The sequence below is a fragment of the Vombatus ursinus genome, unplaced genomic scaffold (assembly GCF_900497805.2).
Source record: "Vombatus ursinus unplaced genomic scaffold, bare-nosed wombat genome assembly UNPS02014802.1, whole genome shotgun sequence".
Lineage (NCBI taxonomy): Eukaryota > Metazoa > Chordata > Mammalia > Diprotodontia > Vombatidae > Vombatus > Vombatus ursinus.
The window spans coordinates 3,040,659-3,046,348 of record NW_020954580.1 but is presented as its reverse complement, the minus strand read 5'-3'; the positions used below and the strand labels follow the sequence as shown (position 1 = coordinate 3,046,348).

General features: G+C 39.6%; 1 pseudogene; it reads right to left on the bottom strand.

Annotated features, from left to right (window-relative positions):
- Positions 1–1,525: 1,525 nt before the first annotated feature.
- Positions 1,526–1,679, bottom strand: LOC114051501 (annotated as a pseudogene).
- Positions 1,680–5,690: the final 4,011 nt, after the last annotated feature.

Sequence of the window (5,690 nt, the reverse complement as noted above, 5' to 3'; positions counted from 1 at the left end):
TGGAATTCATTGAATAGGAGTGGGGTGACATAGTCAGATCTGTGCTTTAGAAAGATTAAAACACTTAAAATTATTGATTTAGGGCTTGAAAGGACCTTAGAGATCATCTAGTCCAAAGCTTTGAGGCAGGAAACAAGCATGGAGTCAGGCAAACAGTAATTGCTCAATAAATAAATATATGTTAAATTGAATTAAAATGAATGCCGTGCAAAGGAAGGAGACATGAGACCCTAGTTTCAAAAGGTCTATCCAAGAGGCAGTGGCTTCAGAAACAGAAGTTGTTGTATAATAGCAACAAAGTTAATGATGAAGCAGCGTGGCATAGTGAAAAGTGGGCGGCTCACTCCAGAGCTAGAAAACCTGGGTTCAAATCCCACCTCAAATACTGCCTGTATATATAATCTTGTGTAAGCGATTTCACTGGTATAAGGAACTCCCAGGTAAGAAATTCCCTCAACTAGTATAGATTGGCACCTTCTCTGAAACTTACTTTCTTAGAGAGTTTCTAGAGACCTGGAAAGTTAAGTGACTTGCCCAGAGGCACTCAGCCGGTATGTGTCAGATGTAGCACTTGAACATAGGTGTGACATGAGTCCCTCCTAGGACTCTCCCCCAACCTCATATTGGTTAGGTTGGTTCTTTCCCTAAAAGACAAGGAAGCTGTCCCTGAGTTCTGGTTGATTGGGGGGTGAGGGAATGGGGGCGGGGAACTAAGGCTCAAACCATGTCTCCATGACAGCTTCCTAGTGGCCTTTGGCTTCCAACTTATGTGACTTCCAGGTCAACCAAGGGCCTAAAAAAGGGCCCAACACACATGAAGACTTGGCAGACATCACAAAACCACCAGAGTCACCACACCGTGTCTTGCCGACCAGACCCATTTTCACATGGAGCACTGGTGAGCACATCGACCTGGGCTAAGTGCTGCAATATCCATGTTGAATATCCTTCCTATATTATGGCTAATGGAACCTCCATTTAACTGTTGAATGACCTTCAAGTATCTCATTTCATTGCCAGAACAAACCTAAACTAATGGGTGGCCTTCCTCAGGGCTTCCCATTATACCAGGTCTTCTTAAACTGGAGGCCGGCACAGAATCATGTTGCATATTTGATTGTACCCAGGTTCTTCCCTAACTAGTTTGACCTCATAGGGCAGGTACAAAATCTTCATCAGAGAACACCTGTCTCTTTCTTGGCTGACCTCATGCCAAAGGCCAGGGACGTCCTCCAAAGGAAACAAGGAATAAAGAAGCATTGTAAGTTCAATAACAATCTTCTGAATTGTTTCCTTGCACTGATCCTATAATTATTTCTATTTGAGAAGACACCCTCCGTTGTCCACATTACACACACACTCGCACACACACATGCACACACACACACACACATCTATTTTCATCTCCTCCTTCTCCTCGTCCTCTTCTTCCTTCTTCTCCTTCTCCTTCTCCTCCTTCTTCTTCCTCTTCCTCTACTTCCTCTCCTCCTCCTTTTCCTTATCTTTCTTTCCCTTTTTTGTTTTTCATGAATGTACCCCTCACTCCCATATATTGTACAGTCAAGTTTCCTGCAGGTAGAGAAACTGCAAGGGTCAGCATAGCCACTATAAAAATGGCTGAGCTTCACCTTGGAAAAACTGCTTTCCTAATCACACTGTGTCCCCTTCCAGGTAATTATCTATTTTCAGCCTCTAACATCTACCTCAGGACTTGGACCTTGACTCTCCCAGTTCCACAGCTCTTGGCTTTGACTGCTGATTGGAATGATTGTTTATTGAAACCTCTTTTTTCTCTCTTGATCACTGGTTTCCACCTTTGAGTTTTAGCCTTAGGCTGAGTCCTAGATAAGCCTCAAAAACACTGGGGCATGGGTCCCAATCCAGGATAACTTTTCACAATTCTAATTCAAAACCTCTCTTTGAATTACTTTAGAAAAACATCATCAATACTTACATTATTATAAGAATAAGATGATTAATGGCCTTTGGTTAAACGAGAAATGTCAGAATCAAAGGCCAATGTGGGCATGACTAAAATACAAAATATTCCCAACAACTTTAAGCACATCTTTTCCTTCTAATGTGTATGGTGCCATTACATTAATCTGTGTCACCTATAACTAGTCCCTAAGAATTTTAAGATCATAAGTTTTAAGGATCCTTAGAGGTACCCAGTCTAATACTATAGGACGGAGACCATACTTCCTCTGTGAAATCTGTCTTGTTGCCTAGTCCACCAACCATTCGGTACATAGTAAGCAGCAAACACATTACTGATAAAGACAGAAATTAAGAATCTGGAAAAGATTCAGAGGAATAGAATAAAAATAGCCAATAGTTGGAAATGATGGTCTATGTTTAAGGAAAGGCTAAAATAACTAGGGAAGTTAGCCTATAGAAAAGAATATTATGAGGAAAAGAGAGTAATATCATGTAGAAATTTATTATATGAGAGATTCTGAGCAGCCATTTTCCTTTGCTAGATCCTTACCCATGTCACATATGGGAACTGTAGGTATCCCACAGGACTCTGTCCTGGACCCTCTTCTCTTTTTCCCTTATACTATTTCACTTAGTAATGTTATCACCTCAGGTGGATTTAATTATCATATCTATGCTGATGATTCTCAAAACTACCTACTCTTCCCTAACCTCTCCACTGACCTCTATCTCACAACTCCAACTGCCTTTTAGACATCTCAAACTGAATGTCCAGTAGACATCTTAAACCAAACAGGTCCAAAACAGAGCTTATCCTCTTTCCCTCAAAACTCTCCCTTCTTCCTAACTTCTCCTATTACCATGGAGGATATCACCATCCTTCCAGCTACCTAGACTAACAACCTAGGTAGCATCTTTGTCTCCTCACTTTCTCTCACCCTCACATTCCATCCATTGCCATGTCCCACCAATTCTCTCCTCTGACACTGCCATCACACCAATGTAGATTGTCACCACCTTATCCCTAGCTTATTACATTAACCTGCTGCTTGGTCTCCTTTCCTCAAGTCTCTTCCCAGTCCAATCCAACCTTCACTCATGTCACCCCTCACTGTTTTGGTATGCAAAAGACATCATAGCCTGGCTACCCCCTACCATTCCAGTCTTCTTATATTTTTTTTCCCTTCAACATACTCCATAATCCAAAGATACTAACTCTTGCTGCTCCTCAAATAAGACATTCCAACTCCCAAACCTGGGCATTTTCACTGGGTATCCCCTACACCTGGAATTCTCTCTTTCTCCTCATTTCTGCCTCCTGGTTTACTGGGCTTTCTTCAAGTCCCAGTTAAAATTCTACCTCCTCTAGGAAGGCTTTCCTGATTCCTCTTAATGTCAGTGTCTTTCCTTTGTTGATTATCTCCAATTTATCCTGTATATAGTGAGTTTGTGTATAGTTATTTGTATATTATCTTTCCCAGTAATCTAAGCTCCTTAAGAGCAGGGGCTATTTTTCCCCTTTTCTTTGTATCCCCAGTGCTTACCTGGCACTGCCTACCCAATTTGACTTTGGCTGGTACCCCATTTTACTACAATTAAAGCATCTAAGAACAAGACTTTACATTTTGTCATTTTTACTGATCCACTTTAATCCCCAGATTATCTATTTCTAAGTCATAAATATGTTAGCACCCAGTAACTGAACCCTATATGAACTCATGCTATTTTTTACAGATTGTTTTAGATGGATTTGGTTACTAATTTTTTTTATGTAGCAGGAACATACTGTGCTATAGAACATAAATAATTCCCCTATAGCTATATATATATATACACACACACATATCTGTGACTACACAGCTCCTTGGCCCCAGATAGGGACTCTTAGAACAGCTGATATCTCCTGATGGTTGTTTACTTTAGGCTTTACTCTTAAGTAGATAAGAACAGGCAAGTAAAATCAGACTGGGTATGGAAAAGTATATTGTGCTTATAGATGATGATGTCTTGTGCAGAAGGCATAAAACTCACCCCCACCCCTATTTAGCCTTTATTGCATGGCTTGGGAAGATAAAAAGGTCCATTTGGTGGGATTTGGCCATGCTCCATTAAAGCTGAATTTATGTAAAGCCATCTAACATTGGGATTGACATTGTGTTGCATTCAAGACATTATTTACGCTCAATATGCTAAGCATATATGAAACTGTGTATGTTCTGTTCAAGCAACAGGATCCCCATTTTGTGAAATCCACCTAGCAGAACTTAGGTCCACAAATAATAATGGGTAATCAAATGAGATTATATATATATATATATATATATATATATACACACATATATATATATTATATATCACTTTGCAAAACTTAAGGCAATATATGTTACTATTATTGTTATTTATGTAACATATTAAAGCAGAAGTATAACTAGGAAAGGATGACAGGAGATTTGCCCTAGGGTACAAAAGTTTAGAGGGCACTGTCAGTGCTTGTACTTCTCCAAAAGGTACAAATAACTGAAATTAGCACCTGGGTAGTAATAATAATTAGTTTAAAGGTGAAGCTTCCAGATAATGAACTTCCTTTCATAAGACTGACATTTCTTAAAAAGTTTATTTGAGGGTACTTATTTGATGCCCGCCTGAGCAATATTTGTTGGGATTGACCCTGGGCGACAGAATTATTGAGCACTTTCTAAACTCATTATTGCAAATAATGAAGATACTTTCAAGAGATTCTTTGCACTGAAGCAACTTCATCAACAACAGAGGCTGCATAGACCCTACCGGCCATCTGTCCAGACAATGCAGCCATATGTTTCCTGATATATTTGTCAAAGACAGACTTCAGAAAAGATGTTTAAAATCATCAGACCCCATAGAATAGCCTGCACCTTAATTCCTATAAGAAGAGAAAGACAAGAGACAGGGAGAGTATAAGAATACTGGCAAATCAGACTCATGGGATTCTGAGACATTCATGTTTCAATCCAGGGCAGCTTCCACGTTTTACAAATGAAGAACTGAAGCTTTAACCCAAGTACTCTGACTTCAGAGTTAATTCTAAATTAAAGCCTAAGATACCTAATTAGTTAGTGGTAGGGCCAGGACTAGAGGCCATACATTCTTTTCTTTCTTTGTGTTTGTATATCTATCTGTCTGTCTACTTTCTGTCTCTGTGTGTCTTTCTCTGTGTCTCTGTTTAGATAGAGAGATGGACAGATAGATAGATGGATAATTAGATAAAGAGATAGTCTTATTTCTCTTTTTCTTTCATGAACAAGTTTGGGATTACATAGCACAGTTAAAATTAGCCCTTACATTTGATTATGATTCACTTTGGAGTCCTTAGAAGAAAGTGACTGTCCATAAAAGGGTATTAATGAGCCCAACTTTGACATCTAAGGAGACACGAGCCCTGTAGACTTCCAAGCACATTGAAAAGGAACATCTTGATTCTACCCCAGCCATTATTGCTTTTCTCCCAGCTTTATGACAATCAGGAAATAACAGATAGTGTCCATATGACTGAGCTGACCCTAAATATATATGAAGTAGGCAGCCAAACATCTGGTAAGACTGGAGATTGGCTAATGAGAGAGTGCCACCTAAGCCCCATTCTTTCCTAGTGTCTGGGATGTTCACAATAGTCTTTTCTTTGGATTTTTTTCACCTATCTATCCTCTACTGCTAAATTTCTAGAGGCTGTTGTCCACCTCTGCTCATCCATTTTAACACCAAGCCTTCGT